The following is a 23,633-nucleotide window of genomic DNA, read 5'->3' on the forward strand; positions in this document are numbered from 1 at the left end:
CAATAAAACGAGCCCTCTGCCCGACCAGAGCCCTGGGCCCCTGGCAAACATGCAGAAATAAGTGCACTGAGCAGTGATACCGTGAGGAGGGAACTTTGGTTCATGGGGTCAGCTACCGTTGAGGTGGCACTGAAAACCCACAGCCCGACCCCCAAAGTCGGCGGTGGTAAGCTCGCGGCGTCAGCCGCGTTCCTTCCACAGCACCGGGGGACTACCGCGGTCAAGCCTGCCGGGGGGCCAAGACCAAGGTCGTGTCGTTGTGCCCGGTCTATTGAGCCGGCACGTTTCTCCTGCCAGGAAGCTCGTGCCTCTCTTTGATGGCCTGCACTCTGACAGAGGCCAACGGCCAATCGGGCTCTCCGTCTGCAAGTCCATGATAGGCAGGTAGTGGTTGTCAAAGAGCAGGGCAGAGATATCCCCAAAGCCAAGCCAAGTTTGCCATCGCAGGAGTCGTGACGACCCTGAGACTATCGTCAAGTGGCAAAGTCCCACTGGTCGAGACCCAGCGCCGCGCTACGACGCCATCAGACTGAAGTCTTGGCCGCAGGCAGAGACTTCCGTCCCCAGGGACAGACGAGATCTTTAAGTATTTACAGTCGGTTCCTCTCCCCGTTGGCCAAATCTTGATCTCCCATCTGTCCACACTTAAGCGTGCGTGGTCTCCGGGGCTGTGCAAGAGAGACTTGACTTCACACCCTTGGCGAGCCACGTCGGTGACCCATCCCATGTGCCGGTGAGGGAAAGAGAAAGCCCACGTTGTCACAGTGGCGTCTTTGGAGCCACTCACCGAGATTTCCGAGTCGTCGTTGTAGTCAACGCTAAACACCACCCCCGAGGGCCCCCAGACGTGCTGTGTCCCAACTCCACGCCCAGCAAGTCACAGTGTTGTCAAAGGAGCCCGTCCCGAGCTGCTGCTCCTCAAACCTCACTGCTGCACAGGGGTGGGGCTGGATGCCATGAACACGCTGCCCTGGGCCCACATCCCACAGTTTGGCCGGCAAATCGCCTGACCCTGTGCAGAGAAGTCCATCTTTGTAGCAAAGCGCATACCCGCTGGCTCTGTGTCCACTTAAGGGTGAGGTCTCAACGGCTTCAAGGTCCTCAGGTTGCTTCGCTGTCAAAATAGCCTCCAAACAAACCTTCTTCCGGCACAAAGCGTCCCGAACAGAATCATCTATCTGCCAGCCACGTTTAAAAACGTAGTGGGTTTCTTACGAATCAATGCATAATCTTGTCCATTAACGAAAGTCACACTCATAAATCTCTCTGAGGGTAGCCCTGCTCTATTTGGGCATCCTATATGACTTCTTTTTCTTTTTTTCAGGGTTGTTTTCTTTTTAATTCTTTTAACGTTTGTCTATTTTTGAGAGAGAGACAGAGACAGAGCGTGAGCAGGGAGGTGCGGAGAGAGAGGGAGACACAGGATCCGAAGCGGGCTCCGGGCTCCGAGCTGTCGGCACAGAGCCCGACGCGGGGCTCGAACTCATGAACCGTGAGATCATGCCCTGAGCCGAAGTCGGACGCTTAACCGACTGAGCCACCCAGGTGCCCTTTCCTATTTGACTTCTGAGGAATAACGAATGCTCTTTATTTTATTTTCAATGTTTTTATTGATTTATTTTGAGAGAAAGCAACCAGGAGAGCACCAGCAGAGATGAGACAGGGAGACAGAGGGTGAGAGAGAATCCCAAGCGGCCTCTGCACTGTCAGCACAGAGCCAGACGTGGGGCTCGAACCCACAAACCTTGAGATCATGACCTGAGCTAAAACCGAGAGCGGGATGCTTAACCAACTGAGCCACGCAAGTGCCCCATGAATGCTCTTTAGAAATTGCAAACTCCATTGTTAAATTGAGAAGATCTGGGGACAAGTCCTTACAGATATTTATTTACTTATTTGTTTTTATTTTTTTGAGAGAGACAGAGACAAGGTGAGTGGGGGAGGGACAGAACGAGAGAGAGAGAGAGAGAGAGGGAGAGAGAGAATCCCAAGCAGGCTCCGCGCTGCCAGTGCGGAGCCTGATGTGGGGTTCCGACTCACAAACCGCGAGATCACAGCTTGAGCCGAAACCAAGAATTGGACGCTTAACCGACTGTGCCTCCCAGGCACCCTCCCCCCCTAAAGATCTTTCAGGGAGTTTTGTTCAATTAAATGATTCTTGGAGGTACCACATTAGCGTTTTCTTTGGTCTTACAAACGATCTTACAATCTTGCTATGCATTTTCTCTTTTCTCTGAAAACCTTCTTTAATCCTAAAATCTTGGAAAGCCTACAAGTAACAGTTTTTGAGCCTTCCTTTCTATTTAGCACGGCTTCCTTTGAATAATCTCTCTAGCATTTTTCTAGAAGCAACAAGAAGGCAGATGGAACCTTTGATGCTTTGCCTCAAATCTCCTTGGTTACAGTATTCGATTTATTACATTTTTTTTCTATTTTCCAGATACCTGCAGGTGACATTGTGTCTAAACTTTCCACCACTACAAAACAAGGTTTTCCTTCCCTCCATGTTCCAATAAAAAATTTCCTTAGTTTCCCTTCAGCCTTAAATGACCCATTTTCTATGGCCTTCAGGCTTCCACTAATAATCTGAAGGCTCTTCTAACTTTGGCTTAACATCTGGTACTCAAAACACTCCCACGTCAGGTGTCCCTTTTAGGGCAGCATCTCATGTCTATGTAACAGATATCTCCCAGTTAGTATGGCTGTGTGACAAATAAGCCCGGCACTTATGATGTAAAGCAGTCACTGATTGTGACTCATGGAATGCATGGGTCAGGAATTCAAACAGGGGAAATGTGGGGACGTTGCTTCTCCACTCTATGGCATCTGGGGCCTCAGCTGGAAAACACCATTGTGTGTAGAATTTTGTAAACTCTGATCCAAAAAAACTTAGCCTGCCCTACTGCTCTGGTAGTATTTCTTCATTAGGGAGGCAGGAGGGGTGGTTATGTTGGGAACAGCCCCAGGTGAAAACCCCACAGACTTCCACCGTTCTTACGAAGATTCAGTCCATTCTCTTGAACGAACACTTCTTAAATTGTTTAATGCCTTTGGCGAGTTTCCAGAGTCTTTACATTGTAGTTGGTTTTTTTTTTTTTATTTTCATTTTTATTTTTTTTTTAAGTTTATTTATTTATTTATTTGGAGAGAGAACATGAGCAGGGGAGAGGCAGAGCGAGAAGGAGAAAGCAGGCTCCACGCCGTCAGCACAGAGCCCGACACGGGGCTCGAACTCACGAACCGTGAGATCGTGACCTGAGCCGGAATCAAGAGTCGGACGCTTAGCTGACTGAGCCACCCGGGCGCCCCTGTAGTGTGTTTTTGAAAAATAATTGTGGCCATGTTTATTACTGCCTTTTTTCAGGACAGGATTTTCCAAGACCCTCATTCAACCATACTGGAAGTCCCCTCCCCCTCTGCTGTCTTCACTTTCACTTTTGAAAGAAATTTCCACTGAGTAAAGAATGTGTGCTCCACTGTGTTGCAGCTCATATTATTTTCAGTAAGAAATCTACCCTTGTCCTTACCTTCATTCTGTTGCATATAACAAGCATGTGCTTTCTATTCCTCTAAATGCTTCTAAGATTTTCTCTTTATTGGGCGCCTGTGTGACTCAGTCGCTTGAGCATCTGACTCCTGATTTCAGCTCAGGTCAGGATCTCATGGTTTGTGGGTTCGTGGGTTCAGTCCCCGTGTGGGGCTCTGCACTGACCGCGAGGCGCATTCTTGGGATTCTCTCTCTCTCTCTCTCTGCCCCTCCGCACCCGTAAAAATAAATAAATAAACTTAAGAAAAGTAATAAAAAATAAATTTAAAAAGATTTTTTCTTAATTGACAGTTTTACATAATTTGATTATAGCACAACTTAGAATCATTTTCTTCATGTGTCTTGTCCTTAGAGTTCCTTCAACTTCCTGAAACTATCAGTTGGTTATTTTCATCAAAATCTTAATCGTTAATTCAAATATTCTTTCTATTCCCCCTCTCCTTCAGAGACTCCAATTCCACCTATATTGTCAGCTTGGATTTTTTTTTCTTTTACACTGCACGTTCGCCCTATTCATTTTTCCTCTCTGTTTCATTTCAGAAAGTTTCTATTATAACATCCACTAGTCATTTATTCTGTACCGTCTGCCCTGCTGTTAATAACATTCAGTGTATTTTTTATCTTAGACATGGGGATTTTATCTCCAGGAATTCTACTAGAGTCTATTTATATATTCCATGTCTCTATGTCATATATTCAATTTTTCTGTAGCTTCTTAAAAATATGGAAACTATAGTAACGATTTTAATGTCCCTGTCTACTTAATCTATCGTGTCAATTTGTGGGCCATTTATAGTTGATGAATGTTTCTCATTGTTACGTTACTATGTTCCTTATTCATGGCAAGCCTGTTAATTTTGGTTGGGTAACCGACATTGTGAATTTCTTCTTGTTTGGTGATGGAGATGTTGGCATTTCTAAAAATACTCTTGAGCTCTATTCTGGGACATATTTAAGTTACACGGGAAAAGGTTTGATCCCTTTGGGTATTGTTTTTATTGCTGTTAGGTGACAGCAAAGCAGTGTTGGACCCGCGTTATTGTTTTCCTGCTCCTGAGGTGTAAACAAAATCAAGAACAAACAAAGAAAGCACTTGTGAGAACTCTACACAATGCTCTGAATGACGAGAGTGAGATTGTTGACTCTGTAGAGTGGGAATGGGCTTTATGCCAAGCCTTGTACAGGCTCTGAAGATTGTTTTCTGTAATTCTTTTGTGTGATTCTCTCTGCAACCTCACACATAGGCACTGATCAACATTTCGCTGAATACTCCAGGAAATTGCTTTGCAGATACTGAGTTCTCTCTCTGTGTGGTTCTCTCTTCTTCGCTACTTAGCCCTATGAATTCTGTCTGCCTTGGCCTCCCCAGATTCCCAGCTCCATTTCTTCAACTCAGGGGGACTGCTGTATTCCCCCTGAGTCCCCTGTCCCAATCTCTGTGGCTTGGGGATTTGTTCTAGGCACTACTTGGGCAGTATTAGGGAAGAGGTTATTTCTTTTCTGATCCTTGCAGACCAACATTCATCATTCCCCAGTGTCCAGTATTTGGAGGAACAATTTTAATATACTTGTGTGGTTTATTTGTTGTTCCAGGTGATAAGTTAATGATAAAAGTAACTCTTACAGTCACCCACATATTCTTCGTGTTTATTGCTCTAGATTCTTCTATGGAACTTTAAACTGTGTCTGATATAATTTTTCCTTCAATCTTAAGAACTTCCATTAACTAGTGTTTGTGATGTATGAACAGTGAAACTGAATTATGGCAGCTTCTGTTTAACTAATTTTTGTGTTTATTGTGCCTACTTTTTTTTATTTATTTTAAGAGAGAGAATGTGAGTAGGGGAGGGGCAGAGAGAGAGGGAGAGAAAGCACCCCAAGCAGGCTCCATGCCATCGGCGTGGAGCCCGACGTGGGGCTCAATCCCACGAGCCGTGAGATCATGACCTGAGCAGAAATCAAGAGTCGGGACGCTTTGATTCCAAAACCAGGCAAAAACCCCACTAAAAAGAAGAACTACAGACCAATTTCCCTGATGAACATGGATGCAAAAGTTCTCAACGAGGTACGAGCCAACTGGACCCAACAACACATTAGAAGAATTTATTCACCATGATCAAGTGAGATTTGTTCCTGGGATGCAGGGCTGGTTCGATATCTGCAAAGCAATCAGTATGATACATCACATTCGTAAAAGAAAGAATAAGCACCACGTGACCCTCTCAATTGGCACAGAGAAAGCATTTGACAAAATACAGCATCCTTTCTTGGCAAAAACCCTCAAGAAAGTAGGGATGGAATGATCATACCTCAAGATCATAAAAGCCACGTATGAAAAATCGACTGCTAGTACCATCCTCAATGGAGAAAAACAGCTTTCCCCCTGTGGTCAGGAACACAACGAGGATGTCCATTCTTGCCACTTTTGTCACCATAGGGGTGGAAGTCCCAGCCTCAGCAATCAGACAACATGAAGAAATAAAAGGCATGCAAATCAGTAAGGAGGAAGTCACACTTTCACTCTTCGCGGATGACGTGATACTCTATATGGAAAACCCAAAAGATTCCACCAAAAAACCCACTAGAACGGATCCGTGAATTCCGCAGAGTCGCAGGATGTAAACTCAATGCACCGAAATCGGTTGCATTTCTATACACCAATAATGAATGAAGCAGCAGAAAAGGAAATAAAGGAATCGATTCCATCTACAATTGCACCAAAACCTATAAAATACCTAGGAATAAACCTAACCAAAGAGGTGAAAATTCTATACACTGAAAACTACAGAAAGCTCGTAAAAGAAATTGAAGACACAAAGAAATGGAAAAAGATTCCATGCTCCTGGGTAGGGAGAACAAATATCATTAAAATGTCAATACTACCCAAAGCAATCTACACATTCAGTGCAGTCCCTATCAAAATAACACCAGCATTCTTCGCAGAGCTGCAACAAACAATCCTAAAATTTGTATGGAACCGGAAAAGACCCCAAATAGCCAAAGCAATCCTGAAAAAGAAAACTGAAGCTGGAGGCATCACAATTCCGGACTTCAAGCTGTATTACAAAGCTGTAATCATCAAGAGAGTATGGTACCGGCACAAAAACAGACACATAGATTAATGGAACAAAACAGAGAACCCAAAAGCATATGGCCACATATGGACCCACAAATATATGGCCAACTAATCTTTGACAAAGCAGGAAAGAATATCCGATGGAATAAAGACAGTCTTTTCAGCAAATGGTGCTGGGAGAACTGGACCACAACATGCAGAACAATGAACCTGGACCACTTTCTTACTCCAGACACAAAAATAAACTCAAAATGGATGAAAGGCCTCAATGTAAGACAGGAAGCCATCAAAATCCTCGAGGAGAAAGCAAGCAAAAACCTCTTTGACCTCGGCCACAGCAACTTCTTACTCAACATGCCTCTGGAGGCAGGGGAAACAAAAGCAAAAATGAACTATTGGGACTTCATCAAGATAGAAAGCTTCTACATAGCGAAGGAAACAATCAGCAAAACTAAAAGGCAACCAATGGAGCGGGAGAAGATATTTGCAAATGACATATCAGATAAAGGGTTAAAATCTATAAAGAACTTATCAAACACTCAAAAAACAAATAATCCAGTGAAGAAATGGGCAAAAGACATGAATAGACGCTTTTCCAAAGAAGACATCCAGATGGCCAACCGACACGTGAAAAAATGTTCATCATCACTCATCATCAGGGAAATACAAATCAAAACCACAATGAGATACCGCCTCACCCTTGTCAGAATGGCTAACATTCACAACCCAGGCAACGACAGATGCAGAGAAAGAGGAACCCTTTTGTATATACACACACACACACACACACACACACACACACACACAGAATGGAGTATTACTCGGCAAGCAAAAAGAACGAAATCTTGCCATTTGCAACTATGTGGATGGAACTGGAGCGTATTATGCTAAGTGAAATTAGTCAGTCAGAGAAAGACAAATATCATAGGACTTCACTCATATGAGGCCTTTAAGAGGCAAAACAGATGAACATAACGGAAGGGAAGCAAAAACAATATAAAAACTGGGAGGGGGACAAAACACAAGAGACTCTTAAATACGGAGAACAAACTGAGGGTTGCTGGAGGGGTTGTGGGGAGGGATGGGCTAAAAGGGCAGGGGGCATTAAGGAGGACACTTGTTGGGATGAGCACTGGGTGTTTTATGCAGGGGATGAGTCACTGGATTCTATTCCTGAAATCATGATTGCACTATATGGTAACTGACGTGGATGTAAATTAAAAAGTAAAAAAAAAAAAAAAAAGTAGAGATGCTTCACCAACTGAGCCCCCCGGGTGCCCCTGTGCCTTCTTGTTTAAAGAGTATTTTCACTGGCATAAAATTCTAGACTAACTGTTTTGTGTGTTTCTTTCAGCACTTACTATAAGTCTCACTGTCTTCTGGCATGCTTTTTTTTTTCTGATCAAATATCTGTCATCTTTTTTTTTTTATTTTTTTAAGTTTATCTATTTATTTTGAGAGAGGGTGCGCACGCCCATGCACGTGCAGGGCAAGGGCAGAGGGAGAGAGAGAGGGAGAAAGGGAATCCCAAGCAGGCTCCGCGCTGTTAGCGTAGAGCCTGAAGCGGGCCTCGAACTCACAAATCATACGATCATGCCATGAACCGAAATCAAGAGTCGAACGCTTAACCGACTGAGCCACCCAGGGGCCCTTCTGCCATCTTAAAAAAAAAAATCTCTCTCTTTGTGTATTCATCTTTCCTTTGGTTGACTGAATGAACTTTTTCTTTGCTACTCGTTTTCAGTTCTTTGATCACGGCATGCTTTGGTGTCATTGTTTATTTCCTGCTTGAGGTTTGCTAAGATTCTCGGATCTGTATTTATACTGCTTCTCAAACTTGGAAATTTTCAGCCATTATTTTCTAATTTTCTGTTTTTGCTCTCCTCCACTTCTGATATTACAATTATACTTATGTTAGCCAGATTCCCTGATGGTCTACTGACTTTATTGGATATTTTCTCTCACTGTAGCTCAGTTTGGATAGTTTCCATTTTTGCGTCTTAAAGGTTCTATCCCTTCTTCTTCAGCATTTAACTCTCTGCTTTTCTCATCCAGTAAAGTTTTCATTCTCGATAGCATCTTGCTCGGCACTAGAACGTTCCTTCGGTTCTTTTTCATAGTCCTGGCTTCTCTCCTCATTTGCATGTGTTTCTGGAATTCCTTGGGCATATTTATAACAGCTGCTTAAAATGTTCGTCTGAAACTTTGTCTAGCTTCTCTTGACTGGCATTAAGTCTGCTTTTGGATGTGCCTGATTCTTTTCGAAACCTGTTTTGGGCATGCGTCGGGAGTGGCATTTACTCTAGGGCTTACATGGTCCTATTCTTAAGGTATGACACTTGTGGGATTCTCAACTGAATTATTTGGATGCACAACAAATTTCACCCTAGCTGCTTAGAATTATACTATTTCAGAGCCCTGAGAAAGCTCTGCGAATTGTTCATCTTAGAACTGTTTTAGTTTTTCCTCATCACGGATTTTCACCTTCTCCATGGGTGTCTTAGTATTATGCAACAGACTCAAGGGATCTCCAACAAATATTCTAGAATACTTTCTTTGAATAGGTCCCCCTTGTTCCCAAATGTCAGGTAGCTCGGCCTTCTCAAGAGGCCAATATCCATCTCAAATCAGCAAAACGTCGGTTCTCTGCTTGGTTTTCCACTCCTTATTTGCTTGCTCCAGAAAGTATCTCCAGGAAGAAAGACGAAATGGTCATAAAGCTCATCTCATTGGTTTCACTCCTCTGCAGGATAAAAGTCATTCCCTTTCTGTCTGTAAACGGTTTTTAGAAACTTTGCCCAGTTGTCTAATTGTTTTGGAAGGAATAGTACCTGTTACCCCATCATGTGAGAAGCAGAAAATGGAACCTAAGGTGTAAAAATTTCTCTCGTTTAATCGTTTAATATTACATCCAGCCACCTTACTTTCTAAGATAGTTTTGATAATTTATCTGTGGTTACATTTTTAGTTTTCCACATAGACCGTTTTTGTCATGTGTAAATATGAACTTTTTGTTTCAAGCTTTCCAAAACTTCTAATTTGTGTTTCTTTGTATTGTTTCCTACACTATCAGGACCTCTGGCCCATGAGTAATAGAAATACTGATGGTGAGCTATGCTATCTTATTCCTGATTTCAAGGTAAACACTACCACTGTCTCCCTGTAACGTCTGATCTGTTGTACAGCATTCTATACTAGATTGAGGAAGCTTATTTCTAGCCCTTTGTAATTCTCAAGTGTGAATCATGTGGCTCCTCGGATCACCGGGGGTCAGAAACAAGCTAAAGATAAATTGGTTAGCAAGGAAAGACGGAGGCAGGAACTCCTAATTATACTTAAAGTTAGCCAAGACAAGAAAGGTCAAAAATCAATGAACCTATGTAGATGGACCCAACAACAGTGTTCCTAATTCGTCAATGATCTTGAGTCAGTTACTATATTTAGTTCCCAATAGAGCTGTTTAGGTATCCCCAGCTTAGGTGGGAATTAGTAGCAGTGTAGAAATGTCACTAATGCCTAGGGAGCAGTCATTGTCGGCTAAGAGAGTAATGGGCATGCGAGCTGTGATATAATCAAATACTGTCCATTTTAGAGGGCTCGAGAGAATGAGTGCAATTATCGACTTTATTTGCCAGCTGGCCAAACTGAACCATTAAGATAATGCTAGAAAAGGATTCCACTCACTCTTCGTTCAGAAAATATTTGCTCTGCCAGAAAAATAGGCTGCGCACTGGGAAACGCCAAGAGAATTAAATTCACACGGTCCCCATCCTCGCAGGGCTTGAAGCCAAATGGACTCATGGGTGATTTGGGTCTATAGTTTTCCTTTAGGGCCGCTCCGTTTCCTTTCTGCAACCCTTTCCTCCCATTCGCATGCCCATTCAGATGGTGTGATGCCAGCCAGCCCAAATATTGGACTGTCCCTCTTCCTAACTTCTACCCGCAAAATAAATACATGTGATAATCTGCTCACAGAAGCTCCCTAAATTCCTCTGTTCGCAGATCACTTAGTGTCTCAGTAATTGTGTTCATTGCCCCCCCATCCCAGGCCAAAAGAAGACCTCAATTTCCAATTAGTGGTTAATTTCAAACAATTTAGTGGGTGGTGTTTTTTGCAGTTTTTTCCCAATTTCAATACGGTTAACATACAAGCATACGACGTAGTGATTCAACATTTCCATAAATTACTCGGCACTCGGGATGGCGAGTGTGCTCTTAATCAGCCATCACCTATTTCCCTACGTGCTCGCAGTGTCTCTCCCTTCCGTGGACAGACCAGCAGGTCCCTTTAGCTCCTGATCATATCTGTGCCCTTCCTACCCTCTTCAGTGAGGTCTCTTCTCTACATTCAGCTGTGGACAGTTTGTTCTGCCAGTCGCTGGGTTGTTTTCTGGGTTACTTACACTGATGTGGGTGTTATCTAGTTGTATCATGAACGAGAACGGCTTAGGGTCCTTTCACTCTGCCATCTTCCTTTGGAAGTCTTAGAAACTCTTTACGCCCTCACAACCTACTGACAACATAAAAAAAATGATACGCCTAAGTTAGAACATGTATTTATATTTCACTTTCAAATAATCATAATTATTTACTAATGGGATACATTTTTCTGCACAGCTTTTTACACTTTAGAAATCAGATTGGAGGGGCGCCTGAGTGGCTCAGTGGGTTGAGCGTCTGACTGCGGCTCAGGTCATGATCGCATGGTTCGTGAGGTCGAGGTCCTCACTGCTGTCAGCACAGCGTCTGCTTTGGATCCTCTGTCCCCCACCCCCCACCACCCCTGCCCCTCCCCTGCTCATGCGCTCTCTCTCAAAAATAAATAAAACATTTAAAAACTAAAAGCAAATCAGATTGGATACCCTCATTTCGTGTTCCACAAAGGTTTTCACTCAGTACTTGCTTTGAAATCACAGGAACTGCCAAAATCCCAGCGTACTAAATGTACGATGTCGCCGAAAACAGTGTAGCACAATCTCATGTTGAAACTGTGAACTATCTTGAGCTAGTGTTCCATGTGATGTCCGACGTATGTCAAATATCATACTGTTTCCCTTTAAATTTTAAAATATTCCACGGTCCCCCCAGTGAATCCCCTGCATCTTCCCGGGGTACCTTGGTGTAGTTTGGAAACCATTATCTTGTGTCATTTTACTAATATGTTGTATGAGAGTTCCTGAATTTTACTAAGAAATTTAATGAACGGCCAAGTCGGCAATGGATGGCAATGGTTTAATACACTACCATTGCTGAGTGAAATTCTTGTTATAAAAGCAACCTTACTAATCTTGTTCCAATAGCTCCAAGTATCGTCCTTGAGTGATGAGGAAATGATTTCAGATGCGGCAAGTGCCTTTCTTGACTCCTCCATTTGTACCTGACAGGAGGCTACCCTATTTCATCCTTCAGAGGTCCTGTCGGGACCTACTATTATCAGCAGGGAATGTCCATATTTCCTCTAAAGATTTAATGTAGGGACCAGACTGCTGCATTCAAATCATAGCTCTGTCAGTTACCAGCTCCGTGACTTTGCGGGTTACTTCACTTCCTTGTAACTTGCTTTTCCTGTTTTGAACTTGGAGACAAAACTAGCACTCATTGCATAATCCAGGGAGCGAGATTAAATGAGGTAATGCATATATAGCATCTAGAGCAGTGCATGTCCCAGATTAGGTGCTTAATAAGTGTCATTGTTACAGGCAGAAATAATAGGGATCAGTGATCTCCCATGAATGAGAGGTACATGAATGAGTGGATCTCTGTCCCTTCTCTAACATCTGCCTAGACCTAGTAATAGGGTTATAGGATAATGGGGAATATATAGCCCTTACCTGTAATACAGCAATCCCAGCAAGCAGTTCTGGTTATACGGATTGTCGTGATTTTTCTGTTTGTATATAAGCGAACAAATTGTTGGCAGTACTAATTCATTTGGAGTTACACGGATAGGACTAGAGACATAGATATCAGTGCTTGAAGATCAGCCATATTTGGCTGAGAGAGAGGTGGGGGGGGAGTGAGGAGAGAGAGGAAGAAAGGGCTTATTAAGGATTGATTGGCATTTAGTTGAAAATAAAGATAGAGGAGAAGGTAAAAATGTACATATTTTTGAATCCCTGAAAGGGTTTAATTCGAATTGCTCTATCTTTAGATCATTGTCCCAGTTTACATTACAGCTCTAAATGCGAGCAACGAAAAAAAAAATAAAAAAGCAACTTTGAAACTTGAAAGTCTTGAGCAATATGGTATTTCTTTTTATAATACCCAGGAGTAGAGAGAATCATAAAATCTCTACCAACTGATGTTGGTTTATTCAAAACAGCACACCACTCAAGACAACTGATAATCCCCAGCCTCCTGGATACCCCGCTGTAGTTTTTTAAAGAAAATTCCAATTGCATAGCCAATTCAGTCTTTTTCTCTAGGAGTCTCTAAAGTAGGAGCCACATCTCATTGGAAAAGAGGTAGGACACCCAAAGAAGGAGTCAGAAGGAAAAAAGTTAGTAAAGATTTTTTGTAGTTGCCCCTAAGTATATGTTAAGTATACTCCTTTCGAGCAAAGTATAGGGGAAAAATATATACAGAATCAGACATGTGAGACAAAACCAATGAATCAGGAAACGGTAGGAAAGCCAGGATAAAGTGGGTCTTTTTTTTTTTTTTTTTTTAGGATTCACAGACCCAGTTCCGGTGGGGGTGTCCCTCCCACCCCCCCACCAAAGTCCAAGCAAGCCTGGAACACCAACTCAATTCTGACGCCGTCTACTTGGAGATAGCATTGGATTCCGCAGGTTAAGGAGTCAGTTCCACAAGACGGTCCCCCACCCGACTTCAGACGCCAGTCGCATACTCCAGGTGCTTCTGATGGACTGGCTACAGATTGAAGGCTCCGATGACCACCCCGTTAGGTTTGATTCATTAAAGTCTACGATAAAGGCTACAAATCAACGATTTTTTCAGTTTTGCAGCAATCAGGTTATATGAGGTGCCCGTGTCAATGGAGGCCCCTTAACCACAGCATTTACCATGGCCAAGGTAATAGGCATATTCAGCAGGTGAATATCTTGGTCGTCATAAAACCAGCCCCGGGCCACGTGAGTGGCTCAGTTGGTTGAACATCTGACTTCGGCTCAGGTCATGATCTCACAGCTGGTGGGTGTGAACCCCGCGTCAGGCTCTGTGCTGATAGCTCAGAGCCTGGAGCCTGCTTTGGATTCTGTGTCTCCCTCTCTCTGCCCCTCCCTCACTCACACTCTGTCTCTCAAAAATGAATAAATATTAAAAAAAAATAAAACAACAACAACAACAGTCCCTTGTGGCTTGCCTACAAAGCATATCAGCTGCTTCATCTGGGATATTCCACATGGCTTTCACAGGGAGGGTGGAGAAGTGCCCCTTCTCAAAGTCCAAAGACCTTGGGGGGGGGGGGCTTTTATCCAGTCCAAAAGGCTAGTTGTTCCCTTGGGAATAACCTCCTGTGTATCTGGGTCACATGTATGCATCCGTGATTGTTCCATAGCGAACTGTGGGCCCTGCGTCGACCCAAACACCCTCTTACGCTCCGCAACGTTCAACACCGAAGACACCACCCCCGTATTAGCTGCTTTTGCAATCCAGTTCATTCAGGGTTCCTCAGGAAGCTGATGATACGGTTCTACGAAACCATACAACCCTTTCCCACGCTACCCTCTGGTTTCAATAGTTTCTTGGTTTTGCCCTCTCCCCCACTGATTGCTCCCATAGCGGGTGGCTTTGAGGCTGGTAGCCAAAGCTCCCTCCCCGAAATCTGAGCTTGGGCTAGCATCAAAGTCCAACCCAGGGTTTCCTGTTACTCGTAGTTTGGCTAGGGCAGATGGCAATAACGTTTTGCTTCTGTGCCTCCTCGTTCGCATTTCCTTATGCATCCAGCGAATCAACACCATGGGAGTTGGATCCATCTCTAAATTCCATTGGTAACTTTTATCTTCAGTACAAAGTTGAGCGCAGCCGCTGCTCCAGACCACGGGTGACCTCGTGGACGCTGGGAATCAAAGGTTCCTCATTGCCCTCCTCGTCTTCCTCTTTTCTCTTCCCACACCACATGTTTCTGTGAGCCAGGGTCACTCTAGCAAATCCCACTACACTGCCGCCAACTCTTCTGGCATGCTGGGACCCAATTCCAACACGGGGGTTGGGAGGGTGCTCCCACACGCACAACACCAGCGGGATGTCCAAGAATCCGGCTCAGTTCTGACCCTGTCCAGAGAGAACATCAGGTTCCACAGGTTAAGGGCTCCATCTTGCGATACTGCCCCTCGACCCCCACTTGAGATGTACTTCTGACTGAGCAGCTACAGACTGGAGGTTCCAAAGACCCCCTCCTTGGATTTCAGACACCAGCCACAAACCCAGGTTATCCGCTGTACTTCTGACTGACTGCCTCTAAATCAGAGGTTCCCGGGGCGCCTGGGTGGCTCAGTCGGTTAAGCGTCCGACTTCAGCTCAGGTCACGATCTCGCGGTCCGTGAGTTCGAGCCCCGCGTCGGGCTCTGGGCTGATGGCTCAGAGCCTGGAGCCTGTTTCAGATTCTGTGTCTCCCTCTCTCTCTGCCCCTCCCCTGTTCATGCTCTGTCTCTCTCTGTCCCAAAAATAAATAAACGTTAAAAAAAATAAAATAAAATAAAAAATAAATCAGAGGTTCCCAAGGAACTCCTCCTCAGGTTCCATTTGCTAAAGCAGCTCACAGAACTCAGAGAAACAGTGTTATTTACTAGATCACCAGTTTATTATAAAAGGGCATAACTCAGAAACACCCAGATGAAAGAAATGCACAGGGCAAGTTACAGGGAAGAGGTGGGGACCCTCCATGTTTTCTCTAAGTGCACCATTCTCCCCAAATCTCCACATGTTCACCAGTCCAGAGGCTCTCCAAACCCGGTCTTTTTGGGGTTTTATGCAGGCTTAATTGCATAGGCATGACTGATTAAATCTTTGGCCATCGGTGACGGATTTAACCTCTAGCCCCGCTCCCCTCTTTGGAGGTCAGGGAATGGGACTGAAAGTTCCAACCGACTAATAACACAATTGGTTCTCCTGGCAACCAGCTCACCACCCCCTCCCCATCCTTGTGTTAGGGAAGGGCTTTCCCCAAAGTTGACTCCTTAACATAACAAAAGACATATTTCCCACCCTTATCACAGGAAATTCCAAGGACTTGAGGAGCTGTGAGGCAGGAACTGTGGTGATAGACCAAATACCAATGACAGATATATGTTCGGTCTTCTCAGTGACCAAACATATATTTCCTGTAAATCACAGTATCACGGTGGTTTAAGCCTTCCTCCAAGCCTATTTGGAAAGAGGTGGGGCATAAATAGGAAAATAACACCAAATAGGGCTAGATGCAGGAGGAAGCCAGTTTGGCAGGTAAAAGAGCCTGAAGCCTAATAGTAGCTATTTCAAGTAGATTTCCAGGAGACAGTAGAGGAAATCATGGTTCTGTTGGCAAGAGGCTGACTGGGCATGATCTTGACTGTTGAACCACAATAAACTTGATTCCTTCAGGATCCAGAGACTAAGCGTAACCATGGGCAGTGATAGTTACTATCACGAAATTGTAGAACTGGTAAAAAACTTAGAAATGCTTCGGCTCACGGGGCGCCTGGGTGGCTCAGTTGGTTGAGCGTCCAGCTTTGGCTCAGGTCATGATCTCACAGTTCTTGAGCTCGGGCCCCGAGGCGGGCTCTGTGCTTGCAGCTCAGAGCCTGGAGCCTGCTGCAGATTCTGTCTCCCTCTTTCTCTGCCCCATCCCCACTCGTGCTCTGTCTCTCTCTGTCTTAAAAATAAATCAAACATTAAAAAAATTAAAAACAAAAAAAGAAATGCTTCGGCTCACTACGGCACTTTGTAAATAAAGGGATCGATGCTCAGAAGGTGGACAAGACTTGCTCCAAGATCACGCAGTGAAACAATGTTAGCTTGGCTAACTTCCTCTCTATGCTCTTTCTTATTCATAGAGCCATCTTCAGAAGCAAGGAATTGAGCAGGCAATATCAGTACGTGAATAAGGGTTAATGGCAAGGTCAGGTAAGAATCGCCAGGTTACGGCACACTTAACATAACCAAAGGCAGCCAATATTCTATTCACACATCACTTGGTTTATCATAAAACGCATCGCATAAGCTAGTCACGTGAGAGAGCGAGAGGGAGAAGTTAAAGAAACACTCTTAAGAGGAACCGAGAAGGAGGCATCTCAAGGTGAGCAGTGAAGCACCAGTCTTACCTCCTTGGATCCCAAGACAAGGGCCAGCCCAGAGGTCCGTCAAGGTGGCTTCTGTGCCGACACAGCCTCCGATAGCATCTTTCTGGAGCAGTGTCTTGACGTGTGTTGTGTGGGTGGTCCATCTGCCTTCCATCCTCTGGACAGTTCTTTCTTTCAAGGGCTCACTTAGGTGGGTGTGACAGTTACATCTGAGGGTCTTTGCTATATCAGCTTAGTCCACTCTGTCTCACCAAAGTCTTTCCGTGGACATTCCCAAACAAGTTTTACTTGCCAGTCACATAGCTTATCCCTACAGGCACACTCAAAGCCCAACATCAGACGTTGACAAACAGCTAATATAGGAGCTCACATTGGCCACTGTGACTCCATTTTGTCTTACTCTGGCTGAGCTTCTTCTCCACCTTCTATGAGTAGGAATCACATACAAATGATCACACCATGGTCATTCCCTGTAGCCAAATTCCTCTTTGTTGTCCCTTTATTTAACACGCTTTCGTTCTAGGCTTTTAATCTCTTTGCAGAAATGCAGTTTACTATGTGTCTTCCCACAAACATGCAGACCATCACTTCCAAGGAGTATTTCCAGAATGCACCCATAAGAGTAAATGTCTTCTTTCTCTCAATAATTTGATATTTACCAGAGAATATTTCAGGGACTCTCTTAGGGAAGAAAGTTTATCTTCAGAACATTCCAGTTCCAATCATACCTATCAGGAAAAATAAGCACAGGGAAACGTCCCCAGCCTCCTTAAAGCCTTGCCCTTATCAAATATTGTTATATTCTTTGGGGTTAGAGCATTGAAAAATGCTGCTCAAACACGAATAGATTCTCTGATAGCAATATTCTTGACAAAAATGCACTCAGAAAATTTTTGAGGAAAAGCTGAATTGCAACAGATATCACTTTGGGGAAAAAAAGGACCAGAAAAAGGAGGAAATCAAAGAAAAGTCTCAGTTGCAGTTAAGTTCTCTGGATGCATCCTGAAGGCAAGGACGACCTCTAGGTGGGAGTAGGGTGAAGGGGGGCGGGCAGAAGACTTGTTAATTTTGCACCTTTGATTCTGGGAAAAAAGGAAAGGGTTCCGCCCTGTCTGTGAATTGACTTTGTTCTAAGGTTGTTGCCTCTAGGACTTGATTAATAATCCAAAACAAATATTTTTAAAAATGTTTTTGTTTATTTTGAGAGATAGAGAGAGACAGCATGAGCAAGGAAGGGGCAGAGAGAGAGGGAAAGAGAGAATCCCAAGTAGGCTGCATGCCCTCAGCGCAGAGCCTGATGCCGGGGGCTCAAGAACTCACCAACCGTGAGATCAGGACCTGAGCCAAAATCAAGAGTCGGTCACTTAACCAACCGAGCCACCCAGGTGCCCCTGGGACAAATACTTTTTAATCAGTTTTTTTCTTAAACGATCTTTGCTATTTTGGAAAAAACCTCAATATTTCCAAGAAACATTAAAAAAAAAACCCACAGTTTGCATATTAGAAATAACTGACAGACGTTCCTCCTTCAATGACTCGAACAACCTATCAATCTGACATCATTTTGCTTGAAGAAAGCTGAGAAGATGCATGCTGAAAAACATTATGAAAATATTAGCAGAAAATTCCAAGCCAGCTACAAAGTTGTATTATGTTCTATTGACCTACTTGTGTTTGGGATCATTAAATGCATCTACTGATGAAGAGCCTGACTAACTACAAGAAAAGGGAATGTTTTCAATTCCCCGTGAGAGCTTTCACCAGCTCCATTAAAGTGAAAGCAGTTTGGGGCGCCTGGGTGGCTCAGTGGGTTGAGCGTCCGACTTCAGCTCAGGTCATGATCTCACGGTCCATGGGGTTGAGCCCTGCGTCGGGCTCTGTGCTGATGGCTCGGAGCCTGGAGCCTGCTTCAGGTTCTGTGTCTTCCTCTCTCTCTCTCTCTCTGCCTCTCCTCTGCTCTCACTCTGTCACTCTCTCCGTCTCAAAAATAAACATTAAAAAATTTAAAAGAAAAAGAACCAGGGCAAAGCATGAAAAAGGATCTCTGACAAAAGGAAATTAACCATCGAGGCTGTCTTCTTAGAAATGTTTAAAGGAGATGTAAGTTTGTTGATACTGTTCTGTAGTTGGACCATGCCGACGGTGGTCTCAGGAGGAGCTCTTCTGGAGGTGGCCCTTCTTTGAATGTTTATAAATCGGTGGGGCACTAGAGTCGCAAGGCTTGCCGTCTGACTTCCTGCATCATACCGAGCATTTGTGGAGGATGCCCATGGACCAAGCGCTGTGCTGAGCCTTTACAAGCATCAAAGGGCTCATTTCATCATCAGATAGAGCTGCTGATACTTCTCACTGGTCTCTGTGTTACTGATGAAGAAGCTAAGGTGAAATCATTTGTTCGAGGTCACAGAACAAACCGGTGGCGGGACAGGGATTTGTACCCAGGAAGTCCGATTCCAGATCTCAGTCCCCTGACCTCTCACCTCACTATCCCAGAGTGCATAACCAAATTATATATATGTGTATGTATGTATACATATATATGTGTAAATATGTACACATATATATATGTATATATGTATACACTCAAATCCCGTTTTTAAAAGAAATCAAGTTAATTTGGTTATGCATTGTATATATATACATGTATATATATATATGTATATATATGTATACATGCATATACATGTATATATATATATGTATATATATGTATACATGCATATACATGTATATATATGTATACATGCATATATACATGTATATATATGTATACACGCATATACCTGTATATATATATATGTACACACACACACACACACACATATATATATACAGGTATATGCGTGTATACATATATATATACACATTATTTTTAAGGATATGAAATTTAGAAATGTAGAAGCCTACCCGCATATACCTGTATATATATATATATATATATATATATATATGTATACACACACATATATATGTGTATATGTGTATATATGTGTGTGTGTATATATATATGTATACACACACATATATATGTGTATATGTGTATATATGTGTATGTATATATATATATATATATATACAGGTATATGCATGTATACATATACAGGTATATGCATGTATACATATATACATATATATACATTATTTTTAAGGATATGAAATTTAGAAACGTAGAAGCCTAGAACTTAGAAATGATGTAATCCATTCCTACCCCCCTGCTCCTCTACAAGTAGGGAACTGAGGCACAGAGAGGCAAAGTGGCTTAATTCAGGGTACAAAATATATATGGCTGCTGCGGCTTGAGTGTTTGTATCCCCCCAAATTCCTATGTTGAAATCTTAATGCGCACTACGATGGTCTTAGAAGGGGGAGCCTTTGGAGGTGCCCAAATCGTCAGGGTGAAGCCCTCATGAATAGAGTGAGGTGCTCCTATGAAAGAGACCCCACTGAGCTCATTAGCCCCGTCTACCATGTGACAGCATAATAAGTCTGTGACCGAGAAGAGGGTCCTAACCCAAGCACGCTGGCACCCTGATCTCGGACTTCCAGCTTCCAGAACTATGGGAAATACATTCCTGTTGTGTATAAGCCACCCAGTGTGTGGAACTTTGTTACGGTTGCCTGAATGGGCTAAAACAATGGCAGAGCCGAGGTTAGAGCAGACTTAGGGGTCCTGAAGTCCTTGGTATTCTGCCATGATTTTTTTCCTTCTTCTCTTGATCTATTCCTCCTTCACTTCCTTTCTTCCTGCTTCCCATCCTCTTTTATTCCTTTCTTCTTTATTTCATGTGCTTTTTGGATTTGTGTAAACCTCAGCTTGTGTAAATGGCCGCACTACGTATGCTGAAGTTTCTTTTTCTTTTTTTTTTTTTTTTTTTATGTATTTTGAGAGAGACATAGAGAGGAAACAGGAGAGGGGGAGAGAGAGAGGGAGACAGAATCCCGAGCAGGCTCCGTGCTGTCAGTGCCGAGCCCGACGTGGGATTCAAAGTCATGAACCGTGAGATCATGACCCGAGCTGAAGTCAAGAGTCGGACGCTGAACTGACTGAGCCACCCAGGTGCCCCTAAAATTTCTTTTCTAAATATTGTCATTGTTTCTAAGCATCTGGTTCCAGGTCAAGGCAAGTGATTCAAAGTAAATGCAGGAGTAGGAATAAGCAGTGTCCCTCAAAGGGCAGAAAATACACAGATCAATCTTATTAATGAAAAAAGCCACAATATCACACAGAACGATAGAATACTGTTTTATTTTTTCATTTTTAAGAAACCACCTTTTTTCTTTTGTTTTAATTTTTTTTTTTTTTTGATGTTTGTGTATGTTTTGAGAGAGAGAGAGAGAAAGGGACAGGGTGCGAGCAGGGGAGGGGCAGAGAGAGAAGGAGACACAGAATCCAAAACAGGCTCCGGGCTCCGAGCTGTCAGCACAGAGCCCGACGTGGGGCTCGAACTCATGGAACATGAGATCATGACCTGAGCCGAAGTCGGACGCCCATCCGACTGAGCCACCCAGGCACCCCAAAACCATCTTTTTTCTTTAAAAAAAGCACCTGGGTTGGTTGAGCGTCCGACTCTTGATTTCGACTCAGGTCGTGATCTCACCGTTCGTGAGATCGAGCCTTGAGTCGGGCTCTGTGCTGACAGTGCTAAGCTTGCTTGGGATTCTCTCTCTCTCCCTCTCTCTCTCTCTCTTTCTCTCTCTCTGCCCGTCCCCAACTTGCATGCTCTCTCTGTCTCTGTCTCTGTCACTCTCTCAAAATAAATAAATAAACATTTACAAAAACATATTAAAAGATTATTAACTTACAATGTTATGCACCCATTTTGATTATAGCTTGAGGCACTTGGAGATATATATGCATGTGTGACAACCTCCACAATCAAGGGAACATTTCCTTGTACCCCTTCCAGTCAATACTCTTCTCCAACTCCCAGCCCAGAGAACCATTGTTCTTTCTGTGATTAGAGATTAAATGTGGACTTTTTAAGTGGGCCTTTCTATAAAAGGGAATCATAGAGTATATATATTACCTTTTTTTCTTGTTCCTTTACTTTAGCATAATGTGTTTGAGATCCCTTTATGTTCTTTTGTGTATCAGTCTTTCATTTTTTTTCTCAGTATTATTCCATGGTTGTCTAGATCACAATTCGCCTGTCCATTTACCAGTCGATAGATAGTTGGCTCGCACAGTTGTTGCCTAGGATGAGTCAAGATATCATTGAACGTTCGGGTTCAGGTTTTTGTGTGAACGTATATTCCATCGTTTTCTGATAGGTTCCCTAAGAGTGCAGTTGCTGGGTTGCACGGTATTCATTTAACTTTTAAAAAAATTTGTGTTAGTGTTTATTTATTGTTGAGAGAAAGAGAGACCGAGCGTGAGCAGGGGAGGGGCAGAGAGAGAGGAGGGGAGACACGGAATCCGAAGCAGCTCCAGGCTCTAGGCGGTCAGCACAGACCTCGCTGTGGGGCTCGAACCCACGAACGGTGAGATCGTGACCTGAGCCGAAGTTGGACGCTTCACGGACTGTGCCACCCAGGTGCTCCGGTATTCATTTAACTTTTAAGGAGCTGTCAAACTGTTTTCAAACGTGGTTGTAGTATTTTCTGCTCCCACCATCAATGCATGAGAATTACCTTTGCTCCACATACTTGAACGTTTGGCCTTGCCATTGTTTTTTTTTTTTATTTTAGCTGTTATCATGAGCTTTCCTTCCTCTTAGGGAGTTGTAAGAATTCTTTAAATATATTGGATACAGATTGTTTGTCACATATAAGTATTGTGAATTGCTTTGGAGCTTCTTTTTCAATATTGTCAGGGTTCTTTGAAAAGCAAAATGTTCATTACTGATGAGATCGCATTTACTAATTTGTCTTTCAGAGCCCTTACATTTTGTGCCCTGTATAAGAACACTTTGCCTACTCTGGGGCGCCTGGGTGGCTCAGTCAGTTAAGTGTCCGACTTCGGCTCAGGTCTTGATCTCACCGTTCGTGGGTTCGAGCCCCGCGTTGGGCTCTGTGCTGACAGCTTGGAGCCTGAAGCCTGCTTCGGATTCTGTGTCTCCCCCTCTCTCTGCCCCTCCCCTGTTCTCGGTCTCTCTGTCTCTCTCTCTCTCTGTCTCAAAAATAAATAAAACATTAAAAAGAAAAAGAAAAAAGAAAACTTTGCCTACCTAGTAAGATTTTCCTCCTATGTTTTCTTCCAGAAGTTTTATAATGTATGCATTTACATAAAAGTCCGTGATACATTTTCAGATAACTTTAGCATATGGTGCTAGGTAATTTTCAAAGTTATTTTATTTCCGTTTGGATAGCCAATTGTTCCAGCACCATTTATTAAAAGACTTTCGTTTCCCCGTTGATTTACATTGGCGCATTTACTGAAAATAAATCAACTGCAAATGTGAGGCTTTATTTCTGGACTTCGGTCTAGTCCATTTATCTATCTTTCGCTCCTTATGCCAGGATCATTACTGTAGCTTTTAATAAGTGTTGAAATCAGGTGGTTAAGTCCTCCAACTTTCCCTGTAATTCATCTCTCCTTTATTCTCTTTTCTGTTTCCAGACTTCGTTTGGAATAACTAATTATTTATTTAGGATTTTATTTGTCTCCACAATTAGCTTATGAACTCACCATCCGTGTTTTGCTCTTTGAATCATTGCTTTAAATGTTATAATATACACTTTTACCCGGCCATTGTCTAGCCTCAAATAATACTACGTTACTTCCTGTGAAACCTAAGAACCTTTCAAAAGGAAATTTCCATTTCCCCCT

The 23,633-nt window shown here is 43.3% G+C and overlaps 1 pseudogene; it reads right to left on the bottom strand.

Moving 5' to 3' along the window:
• Positions 1 to 220: 220 nt before the first annotated feature.
• On the bottom strand, positions 221 to 5,961 carry LOC102949932 (annotated as a pseudogene).
• Positions 5,962 to 23,633: the final 17,672 nt, after the last annotated feature.

The sequence above is a fragment of the Panthera tigris genome, chromosome X (genome assembly GCF_018350195.1).
Source record: "Panthera tigris isolate Pti1 chromosome X, P.tigris_Pti1_mat1.1, whole genome shotgun sequence".
In the NCBI taxonomy this organism is placed as follows: domain Eukaryota; kingdom Metazoa; phylum Chordata; class Mammalia; order Carnivora; family Felidae; genus Panthera; species Panthera tigris.